This window comes from Myotis daubentonii, chromosome 9 (genome assembly GCF_963259705.1).
Source record: "Myotis daubentonii chromosome 9, mMyoDau2.1, whole genome shotgun sequence".
Taxonomy (NCBI): domain Eukaryota; kingdom Metazoa; phylum Chordata; class Mammalia; order Chiroptera; family Vespertilionidae; genus Myotis; species Myotis daubentonii.
The window spans coordinates 17392548-17404611 of NC_081848.1; the positions used below are offsets into that span (position 1 = coordinate 17392548).

At 51.6% G+C, this 12064-nt stretch overlaps 1 long non-coding RNA gene across 1 annotated transcript; it reads right to left on the reverse strand.

The window, feature by feature from the left end:
- Positions 1 to 1617: 1617 nt before the first annotated feature.
- On the reverse strand, positions 1618 to 2500 carry LOC132242031 (uncharacterized). The gene is made up of 3 exons (XR_009454540.1): positions 2377 to 2500; positions 2169 to 2299; positions 1618 to 1778 (listed from the first exon to the last, which is right to left on the reverse strand). It is a non-coding gene; the product is annotated as an uncharacterized LOC132242031 (long non-coding RNA).
- Between the last annotated feature and the right edge of the window lie 9564 nt (positions 2501 to 12064).

Here is a 12064-nt window from a genome sequence, read left to right on the forward strand (position 1 = left end):
CACTGTACATGCGCGCCCACACGTGGTATTTGGTGGAAGAGCCATACTGAAGGGACCAAAGAGCCGCATGTGGCTCGAGAGCCGCAGTTTGCCTACCACTGGTCTGGTCGATGATTCTCTACCATTCTGAACAGCATGGATGCACCTGGAGAGCATTATGCTAAGCAAAATACTTGGAGAAAGACAAATATCACATGACCTCACTCATTTGTGGAATATAATGAACAACATAAACTGATGGACAAAAATAGATCCAGAGACAGAGAAGTGCTAAGGGTTTAAAACAGAGCATGCTATTTAAGCAGCACACAATCCTGCCCTCTAAATGATTATTCCCATTTTATAGATGAAGAAACTGAAGCCCAAAAGTATGGGTCCTTGCCAGAGGTCGCAGAGCTAGGATATGGTGGGACTGGAGTTCAAACTCAGGTCTGTCAGAGTACAGTAACATTTCACCCCAAAACTAGGGAAGAGACTCTGTTCCAACGTCCCAGACACCTAATCCTCACCATTCCTGCCACAGTCTGATGGAGGGGATCCCAGTCCCTGAGGTAATCTGCTCACCACCTGGTGACTCATGGTGGACTCCCAGTGCATCAACCAGTGCAGGTGACCATCCAGGCTGGCCCCTGATGAGCATTTGGCCAGGACAGCCACGTGGGTGAAGCATGGAGGGGCCTCACGCTGGTACCAAGATGATTTAGACAGTTTCCTGACACGGCCTCATCATATGGATCCACAGTGTGAGAAAGTTCCCATTTTTAACGCTCCTTCAACCTCTCATTAGCAGGACGCCAGTCTTGTGCCACCGTGTCTTTAATGTCTCCTTAACACTTTCTAACTCCCGTTTCAACAGAGAGAGAGTAGGCCTTAGAAAGAATACCACACTTGGAGAGAATGGAATTATTAACATATTTATTGCAGTTAACACAAAATCTGATTGCAGCTTCCTGCTAGTTAAAGTGAAAAGGAAACATAGCACATTGCCATAGTGCGCATCATTTAAGAGGCGGGAGTGTACTTTCCCACTATCCTCTATTCTTAGGGGATTAAAAATGTCCTGGTTCTAAATTCCGAGAGAAAGTTCTAGTGTGGGCCAGCATTTAGGAACCCTGGGAGATAGAGAATGGCTTCATCAATACTCTGCACTCATTGTCTTGCATTTGACAGGCAAGGCTCTGAGTGCCCAGGGCTTGGGAATTGAGTTTTCTTCTTTGAAGGGTTACGATGGCCACAGAGAGCTCAAACACTGACCTCAGCTCTATGGGCACTGTGCTCAGGTCACCTCGGCTCCCAGGTCAGCAGGGAGAGAAAGGCTACTGACTCCTACCATGTCCGACTCAACAAGGTCCTTCTGAAAAAGTACCTTTACTCTTGGGCCCCTACATAAACAGACCTGCCTCCGCTACCCTGCCTCACGGATGTGCTTGCTCATGAAGGCAGCCATCACTCACAAAGAGGGGTTTGGCACTGGGGGGGGGGGGGGGGGAAGGGGGCACAGCCTAAGCCCTGCGATGACCTCTGCATAATCTCCTGTCTTCCTTCATCATGGCATTACGGAAGCAGAGCTTGCTTCTCTCCCTCTTCTCCAGACACCCCAATGTGCTATCTGGGGGGACACGCACAGACACCTCTTCCGAGCCCTCCCTAATATTCAAAGCGGAATTGGCTCTGGGGCGGCCAACCAGAAGCCAGATCAAGGATCTGAAGGCAGGGCAGCATGGAGGCGGAGGGACTGGTGAGGTGGTCTCAGGCTCACAAGCGCTGAGATATGCTCCCTGCCAAGAAGAAACCGGTAAGTCAGGCTTCCACTCACGCACAGACCCACCGGGAAGGGCATTGCTGCTAAAGAGATTCCTTATGCACAAGGTCCCCCATTCTCACCCCAGACTCCTTCCTTCAAAAGAGGCAGAACCTTGGGTTCCGGGTCAAGCTCATGCCCTGCAGACCCCCTCCCCCTCCCCCCCTCCCCGTGTCTTTGTTAGTAAATTGGGGCTGGAGGCTTCTTTCCTATGTGAGCGTTTAGTGAGATTATGCATGTCCAGTGTGTGGCACAGTGCTTGCCGGGGGAGCGTGTGCCCACGTGGTGCTCCCTGGGGTCAGTTCCTCCTCCCTCTGCCCAGTTTGCCTGCTTCCCTCTCCTTTTCCCGCTTCCATCCCAGGCTCACAGGTGGGCAGGAAGCGTGCGCAGCCAGGGCAATAGGACCGTCCTTTCCACAGGGGGCGCTCTAAGATCAGGAAACAGGCCGTGACAGACCTTGACAGTGTGCCTGAGAGGACTGCCCGCTGGTACCTATGGCTGGACATTTAAAAAATGACTTTTTTGAAATCTTTGCCTTGATATGCTCTCATTTTTTCTAGATGTCTTTTCCATACCTGTCTACAGATCTGTATGAAATCATAGCAGGTCCCGCAGCTGGGGGATGACGCATGGCAGCTGGGGACAGGCACCGCTGGCACCCAGGAACAAGGTAGCCACATTCTCTTGGCAGCAGGTCCATGGGGCTGTGTGTGTGTGTGGGGGGGGGGGGGTGCCAGGCTGCAAGCCCCCGGACGCAGAGCTCGGCCACCAGCTGGGCGCTGCCTGCAGCTGAAGCCCCTCTCCCTTCCTGGCCTTGCCTCCAGGCCTGCGCCTCCTGGGCTGACCCAGGTCCAGGCTCAGGCTCTGGGGCAGTGCAGGGGGCGAAGCTGGCTGGGTGGCCCTCCTTGGGTTAGACCCGGGCCTTGAAGACGTGGAAGGTGAGAACGAAGCTCTGAGCAGCTTTGTGCAGGCCCCCAGGGCTGGATGAGGGACGGCGTGGGCAGAGGAGGCTGAGAGAACACCTTCCCGTGAGGCGGTGACCTGGAGCCTGGGCCTGGGCTTGGAGGGCGGACCAGCATTCTGTTCACTACCTGCCCGGGTGCGATGCGGGGCCCAGGAAACTCCTGCGATGCTGAAGGCGCAGCATGAGAACTTGTACGGGGTGCCACCGAGTCCTGAGAAAACATCTAAGAAAGGAGAAGTGCCTGCCCCGCTGGCCCCTGATGGGCACGTGGGGAGAGGCGCGCATCTGCAGCCGCCCCAAAGCGCCCCCTCCTGCAGGTCAGCTCCCTACCGAGACCCACCAGGCAACAAGCGCCCCTGATGGGCAGCTCTTCCTGGGCTATAATGGACAAAACCTCAGCCCGGTCAGGGTCTCATATAGGAGTGGTTTGCAATTTCATCACAGTGGCGCCTTATGAGGTCACATCAAGAATGGACCAATCTCAGCTGGGCTGTGGTTTGCAATTCCCTCACAATGGCCCCTTATGAGGTCAGAGCAAGAAGTGGACCAATCACGGCTGTGATAAACCACAGTGGTTTTCTAAGTTTTGGTCTCATGACCCTTATACTTTGGGGAAAACAAAAAGACAACCCCAAAGAGCTCTTTGTTTATATGGAACTTAAATATTGATATTTACTTTATTAGAAATGAAAATCTGTAAGATGCAAGCTTACAAACACATGCAAAAGAAAAGTCTGACTGATTCTTATGCTCCAGGCCTCAGCTCAGACATCACCTGCTAAGAGCCCCTGAGAGGACGCCCCTGATCCATCCATTCCTACCTTCTGCACCCAGCTGATCAGGTTGGTCATCTTCATAGCACTGACCACAGTGCTTCCCATGAAGGGAGGAGCATGACTGTAGTGTTCCCTGTGTCTAGCACATTGAGTGGCAACAAAACAAGTATTTCATAAATATTGTTTCACTGGATTAACAGAGGAGTTGGGAGAACAAAAGAAAATATGGCCCTCTACTTATTTAATCAAAGTGGCTCTGTGGGCCAATGGGTGTGCCGCGAGCAGGAGAGGCCCTGCGGGGGGGCTGGTCGGGGGCCCCCTGCTTCTTCCTTTTCCCCATCTACTGGCTGCAACTGGTCCAGGGGACTCCCCCAGTGTCCTGTGTGGGGTGGTCCTGTTTAAGGGGGGCTGTCCCTTCTCCCGCTGCCTGTTAGCCTGATAATCCCAGAACCCATGCCAGAGGGCCCCAGGCTTGCTCGGCTCACCGCATCTCCATCGCAGCAGCTCTTTGCAGTGCCCATGGGTCAAAAGAAGGACAGTTCCATCTTTAATTAGCCAGCGTCAGCCAGCCTTCTAAGGAGTAACACCCGCATGATTTGATAGCTGCTTGGAAAATAAATAAGCTGAAAGGGGAAAATGTTTATGTCATTCTTAAATAATCATAAGAACTTACTAACGGCTGTGGTACCTGTTGGTGTACACAAACCTTGCACACAACCACCTTCGCTTTTGGATCCACGTCGCCTTTTGTGTTGGACATGCCTCCGTCACAGCAGCCACAGAACATTCGCCTTTGTTACGAAATGACCCGTCGAAGGACGTCGAGAGCTCTCATGTCAAGTCTGTAAGCTTCCTGGAGTTCGTAGCGGTTTGCTCGGTGTCCGGCAGTAGTTGTACCTCCATCGCCCTCCCCAGACGAAATGGCCTGCAGGGCGGTGTGAGTGCTCTGTGTCCCAGGACTCGCAGGGGCATGGTGTGTGGCCCCACTCCATGCATTGATCGCATCTCCTCATGTTGGGGGAAGTGGGATGGGGTGAAGATTGGGGACAGAGAGATTGCCCAGACAAGCCCGCATCGGAACTTTCTCAAAACGCATTTGCACATGATGCTCATTCTTAAAGAGGCGTTTCTAGGGACAATCTCGAGGCTAGGGTCCTCCCGGGCATGTTAAAGGCGCGCCTTGCTGAGAAGGAATGCCACCTCCCTGAGTGGGCTGCGAGTCCATAGGGTTATGCCTGGTACAGTATGGTCACTTCACTATTTGTAGGCCAGTCATTTCTTTCTCTTTCGCTCCCTCCCTCCCTCCCCTCCTTCCATAAATGAACATTGTGCTCCTCCTGTGTGAAATGTAATGAAAAGCACAGTGATGAAGAGCAAGATTCAGGAGCCATACTACCCACCATCTACTACTGTGTGACTTCGGGTCATACCAATCTCTGTGCTTCATGCTCTACTCCTGTAAAATGGGTTTAATAAAATGGTGTTTCCTATGGCATTTGTTAGATCAAAATAAGCTGATGGAGGTTAGATCGATGTCTGCCCTGACAATGTGCAGGCAGCTCAGCAAACAGCCGTGACAAGACACACTTGATCTCTACTTCTACCCACTTACCGTCAAGAAAAGATAAATGTCAAACCACTGTTGGAGCAAATATTTAATTGATTGCAATTTTGATGTGTGTTACAAAGAAGTGTAGTAGTCTATGTGAGTTTGCCTTAGATTTGGGGGTGAGGGTCGCAGAATCCTTCCAAGAGTAAATAACACTTGAGATGGATTGGGGTGACTTAGGTTGAGGTCCGGTGGGTGGAGGAGTGTTCCAAGCAGAAGGAGCACCATGAGCTCTGACGCGGGTGAGGAGCGCATGTGAGAGGGGTAGGCAGAGCAAGACCATGCAGTGCCGGCGTGAGGTCCTCCTGAGGAAGCTCTAGTTTTTTCTAAGGATGATGGGAAGCTGGCTAAGGGTGCTGGCCGAGGAGTGAGGTGCCTTTATGTCTCATAAAAGAACACTGGCTGCTGGATGGAGAATGGACTCTCGTGGGCAAGAGAAAAGAGAAAACACCAGTTAGGAGCCTCCTTGAAACTCACTTAGGGGAGACAGGAAGAGGCCCTGCCTGGGGTGGTGGTAGGAAGAGGACAGACTTGAGAGGCAACTAGGAGGCAGGATGGAGATGGTGCATTGATTGTGTAAAGAGAGGAGAGACCAGAGAAATGCCTGGGAGTCCTCCCAGAACACTTGGGGGAGGGGCGGGGAGTGAGGTGAGATGTGGTGACAAGGACAGGCAGCCTGAGGAGGGACAGTGTCCAGAACAGGCTGGGGAGAGAATCTGGAGCCCGTGGCCCAGCTCTCCAAAACCACTCTCTGCAAATCCTTCTGAGAAACTGAATTAAAACCTGATTCTGTGTTTCTCTCTGAAATATCCAGATAACGACCTCAGGCCTTTGCTTTACTTTGTAGGAAAGCCGGAGTGCTGGGGTGGAGGATGCAAACCTCCTCTGTGGCAAAGAACTCCCTGTGGCCTGAGAGTTCTTCACGGAACCTCAGATGCACGCGGGGCCGTTGAAAACACAGCTCCTCCTCACGGTGCCTGTGCACAGCCGCCCAGCTTCTCCGGGAGTGCCTGTCTTCCTGTCTCCGCAGCCACCCTTCTTTCTGGTGAATAAGGAAAGGTGTTTTTGATATTAATTAAGTTCCATGGCAATTTCCTCCCCCTGATTAAAGTGGAACGTTGTCACAGGACACTTTGAAGTGGGACTCTGTGGATATAAGGAACTTTTCATCCTGCGCCAGCGCTCTGTAGTCTCTTCATACTGTTCACTTCAATCAGAATAAAACGCTTTCTGGTCATGAAGGGGAAAGCACTCAACGTTTCCCAGCCATCACACAGCAAAGGCGGCCTGGGTGATGTGGGGGAGCCAGGCACAGGCAGGGTGGGCACTTGAGGTGCACGTTCCCCGGTGCACCTGGGGAGGGGTCCATGCTGTGGCCAGGCTGGGAGGCGGTGAGGGTGACAGAGGCCGGAATGCCAGGTGCTGAGCCGCTTCTCGGGACGCTGGGCGACTGGCAGCACCTGCCTGGGATCGCTCAGCTCCAGGGAGGCTCTGGCCGGGAGCTTGGATTTGCTCCATGAAAGGGCGCTGGTGGCACCGTGGTCTTCTGTTCTGAGTTTCAGGGGACAGCTCCAGGCCCTGTTCGGCCCAAAAAAGCCCCGCCCCCCAGACATGCACAGTGAGCAGTGCGGGGAGGAGACCTGGGAGAGGAGACAGAGAGAGAGCGGAGGCAGGCAGCAGCAGAGAGAATCGGGAAGGGAAGGGGATCGGGCCTCACCTAAAAGCTCACTTGGCCCCAATGATATTTTTTACTCTGAAAAATACCTGGTTCCTCTGACTTACCCTTTGCCTCCCTCCAAGCTTTCCTCTTTCCAGCCACTCTGAACGCCCGAGCCGGGAAGGAGGAGAGGGAGTCTCATCCCCTCCCTCCCAGAACCTATTTCTCATGAAAACGCCCCGGGAGGAAGCCGAGGCCACTGGGTTTGTCTGTGCATCTTCCCGCTGGTGTTTCCCCTGTAGGTGTCCACAGCCGGTAACACACTCTCCCAGAGCGAACCAGAAGCACCATGTCCACCTCCTCCGCCCGGTGCCACCCGCCCGAGTGTCAGGCGCTGTAACGGGGTTAGTGCCGTTTCCCGGCTGTCTCCAGGCGTCTCCCAAACATCCCACAGCCACAGACAAAGGCCAATGGAAGAGGCAGCGGGAGGCGGAGACAAGCGCAGGTTCCACTACCCGGTCCTCCTTCAGTGGCCGCTGGTCTCCGGGCTCAGGCCAAGGAGCAGGTGTGAGTGTCCCACCTCCCCCCCCCCCCCTCCCCGGCCTCAGCTTCCTGAGCCGCCTGCAGGCTTCTGAGGGTGTGGGGCGCTGCCTGTGGGAACGGGTGCCAGGGAACAGAGAGGGACCGGCAGGGTGGGGTAGGGAACAGAGAGGGACGGGCAGGGTGGGGTAGGGAGCAGAGAGGGACGGGCAGGGTGGGGTAGGGAGCAGAGAGGGACTGGCAGGGTCGGGTAGGGAGCAGAGAGGGACGGGCAGGGTGGGGTAGGGAACAGAGTTGGGAAGGCAGAGGGATGAGGAGACCCCAACTGGAGGGTCCTGAGCATCACTGCCTCCCCTGAGGCTAACAGGGGCAGGAAGGCTGCTGTGACCAGGGCGAGAGGCACCCAGTGGCGGGTGGAGAGTCTACATGCATGTCGATTCTGTAGGGCAGTTGGGACCCAGAGCCGGGCTAACCTGTGCTCACTGCAGTGTTCTGGCAGTGAACCTGTGCCGGCCAGCGTGGAGCCAGGATTAAGTCCTCACTGTGCTCTGCATACCTGGGACCTGCGCTCCATGGTCTGACTTCATGGGAAAGCACTTTCTGGGCAAAGGCAGCAGATTCCACCTGGATGAATGACTAGGAAAGAAAGCGAGCTGAACAACTATTTTGTGTTTCACTATTTAAAAAAAAATTAAAAGGCATCCATGTACCATTTAACATTCACAGAACCCCTAGGAAGGACTTCAGAGTAGATATTATACCCATTTTACAGAAAACTGAAGGGCAGAGAGGTTAGATCCTTTTCCCCAAATCCCACAGCTTCTAATTGCAGAGAAAAGAGTCTATCCCTGGTCTTCTTAAAACAAATGTGTTCTTTTGTTTGTTTTGTTTTGTTTTGCCACAGACACAGTTCGAATAGATACCAATTTCTCTCCATTAGGATAAGGGAAAGTGGTCAATAGTAGGACCCAACCCCTGATTCTTATCGCCTGGCTTCCAAGGGCTGGGTCTTTAGCGCTGATGAAAGCCAGCCTCCAGCAGCCAGCCATAGGAGACACCTGCAGGCGTCCAGCCAACCCAGAGACCTAGGAAGAAAACCCAAGATTCCTAACCTTTAAAAAGATCTTAGCCTGTGGACAGATAAATTAACTCCAGGACTCTGGGGAGATTAAACCTTATTTTATGGTTTGCTTGTTAAAAACGCATAACTCCAAATCTCACCAGAGATTGCAATTAAGATAGCGCAGGGCTAAAGCTATATGAGAAGGATTATTTACTCTCGGATCCCTGCAAAGCCCAAAACGACAATAGGCTTTTCCATTTCCTGGCCTGTGGTTGATCTGAGGCCGCCTGCCTTGGTACCTGAAATGCTCTAGCCACGTGTTTCTCCTCTCCCAGCACAGCTGCCACCACAGTTCTGTGATCCTTTGTGGCTGCCCAAAGTAACCATAAAAACCCAAGTTAAAACGAAGTTTCCAGGGCGTTCATGTTCAAGAGACACCAAAACCCCTTTTTACCATCTGCTTCTCCCCTGTTCCCACCTGAGGGGCCCTTTTCCAGTGTTCCTCTTTGAATGCCTGATTGGTACACGCCCCAAATAGCTCCCTGATTCCTAGACAAGTCCAAGGAAAAGCCGGGGCATCCTGAAGCCGGCCCATCTCTCTGAACTGTGCCCAGGAGAGAACACGGAGCCTTCTCGGCAATCGCTGGAGGGACCCCACTCACATACAAGGCACACAGATGCTCTCTCCTGAAGTTCTACCGGAAGTTGCTTTGTTTATGCAAAGACATCACCAAGAACTGTTTAGATTACTCTTTCTGGGGTCCTTCGTACTTCTTGAGATTAATATTTTGTGTTTTTCCCATATTCTGTACATGGAGAATAGATTCATAAGGAATGAGAGCCTTTCGCTGAGAAATTCCATCTTAGGTACTGAAGTGCAGTGTGGGGGGTCTTTCTTGAATTTGTCCTTTTCATCTTAAGACTCACCTGGCACATTTGATTAATGTTCAGATTTCAGAATCTGAATTACTCAAATTTGGAGTCACTGATTTAGAGGAAAGACCACTGAATAGGGAGTTAGGAGAACTGGATTTCAGATTAATCTTTACTGCCTAGTAGCTATTTGATCTTCATCTAGTCACCGTGTCCTGCTTGTTGTTAAGTTTCTCCTTGTAAAAGAAAGGGCCACACCCTGGCTGGTGTTCTCGGTAGTTGAGCATCAGCCAGTGCCCTGAATGGTCACGAGTTCTATTCGCAGTCAAGGGCATGTACCTGGGTTGCAGGTTTGATCCCTGGTCCTGGTTGGGGAGTGTGCAGCAGACAACCAATCAATGAATCTCTCTCATCTGTCTCTCTCTCTCTCTCTATCTCTCTCTCTCTCTCTCTCTCTCTCTCTTCCTCCTCCTCCTCCTCCTCCTCCTCCTCCTCCTCCTCCTCCTCCTCTCCCCATTTTCCTCCCTCCCTCGGTCCCTCCCTTCCACTCTCTCTAAAAATCAATGGAAAAAATACCCTGAGGTGCGGATTTCAAAAAAAGAAAAAGAAGCCACTCTGATTAAATGTGTCAAACATATTCAATTGCTTTGGGAGCATCAACCCCATAAACTAGCTTCAAGGTCACAGAGCTACTCAGAGGCAGGGCCAAGACTCAAAAGGAGGTGTGCTGGACTTAGGATCCCAGGCTTCTAACCATCGTGCACACCCCCTCTCCAGAAGGTACTCCCAGCTCTTCTCTCCTAGGAATTTCTTACAGGTAAAGAAAAGACCTCACACATTACATGCGAAGTCAACCTAACATCCCACCTTGCTCCCTCTGTCCATGGGGTTAATCCCCCAGACCCCGAATTACAACAAAAGCTCTGGATCAGCCCTGCACTCCCCCACCTCTCACTCCTGGTGATTATCTGGGGGCTGATTTGGCCAAACTTCTAAGTCTGTTGCCTAGCAAGTCCCAGCACATCTGGAGTCCTGCTGCTGTCTCAATTGCACAGCTGTCTACAGCAAAGATGCAGTCATCAGAAAGCTGCTGCCCAATGGAATCCAGAGCAATCTTTATATGGATCAGCTCTTTATACCTTTGTGTGGCTTTCACCTCTCACTCACAAAGACAACAGGCAAGTTAGCAGAGTTCACACTGAGATGTGAGTGGCTTTCTAACCAGCATGAGGAAGATTTCCACAGAGAAACCTCTTTTCTCCTGGTGACAACCCTGAATTTTTGCTAAAGGGTGGGGGGTGGGGGAGGGAGGTGGGGGAGTTCTCTCTCCCTGAGCATTTGTGTGGACCCAAGGGCTTTGAAATGGGAAAAAGCTAGAAAAGTCCTCTGAGGTGCAGACACCACCAAATAGCACAGGCCCCAGATTTTGGTTCTGGAGACCCGCACAGTGAAGTTTCCAGAAGCTTAAGGAGGCAGAGCCAATTTGAAGCTTTTTCTTTTCCTTTTTTTAATGCAACAGTGTAGAGAGATTGTTTCGGGGGCTGGGGAAGATTGAAACCCACAGTGAAGGTAAATGAAAACCAAAAATCTCTGCTGGGGGTGTGGATAAAAACCTGAAAATTTAAAAAACAAGCAACACTGACCAGTCTCATTTAGCTCCTCAACGAGAGGAGCGCTGCAGAGAAGAAGAAAGTGACCACAGTAGCCCTGCTCGCTCCCATTCACCAGCCAACACTCTCAGACAAAGGCCACTCACGTTCAAAATGGTGGCACGGGCACGTAGGACCCAAAGGGCCACTGTACCAACAAAGACCAATGAAATTACACTCAAAGCTGGATGAGACCTCAGGAGCCTTCTATTCCAGCCTCTCATTTTGCAGTTGAGGAAACTGAGCCCCAGAGGTCATGGGGCTGGTTAATGAAAAACTGAGGCCAAGACCCCAAACCTCTGCATTTCCGCTGCTGTTTCCTGTTACGCCCATGGACAACCCACACTCTACTGTGTTACATCTGAACATGGATGGCTCTGGATGATAATGCAGTTACTCCATTTTAACCATATGATTCGATTAAGTAGGAGCTCATCGATGCCCTTTCAATGTATTAATTGCATTAGCAATTTCCTCCCTGCGTGTTCGGTCGGTGTGTTTAGTTACATGTGCTTCCAAAACGTAGTTCTCTTTATACGAAGGCCAAGAAGGTGGGCCGGTGAGCTGGGATGCCGGTTCCCCTCTCCCTAGTGGTTGTCAATGACCTAATTGATTAAGTTAACCTCCCTCCCTGCTTAGAAGCCTGGACACAGCTAGAGCTCCTCATATTAGCTGTCAGTGTTGTCATTCACAGGAGTATCAATAATCCTGAACTCCGACAATTTTCTTTACTTTTAGCCCTAAACCTTATCTTATAATACAAATATCACACGCCAGGCAGGGCACCATAGAACAATTATTGCACTTTCCAGGTGAGGTGAATTTCTTGGCCTCGGCTCCTCAAGGCAGCACCTGAGATGTGTTCTAGTCACTCGGAGGCGCTGGCAGAAGCATAAGGCACTTTGTTTAAGACACAGGGAAAAGAGGACACCTGTTCTTCAGCAGCTCGCCAGGGCCTTCCCGCTGGAGAGAAACATGAAGGTGGGGTGGTTTGTAAGTTACAAATGTCTCCCATTTGCACTGCTGCACGGATCTCCATGATAGCATTTGGGATTTCTGTCTGGAAGTTAGGATATTGGATGCTTTCCTCTGTAATGAGTTTTCAGATCTCCCATCATACAGATGAGGAAAC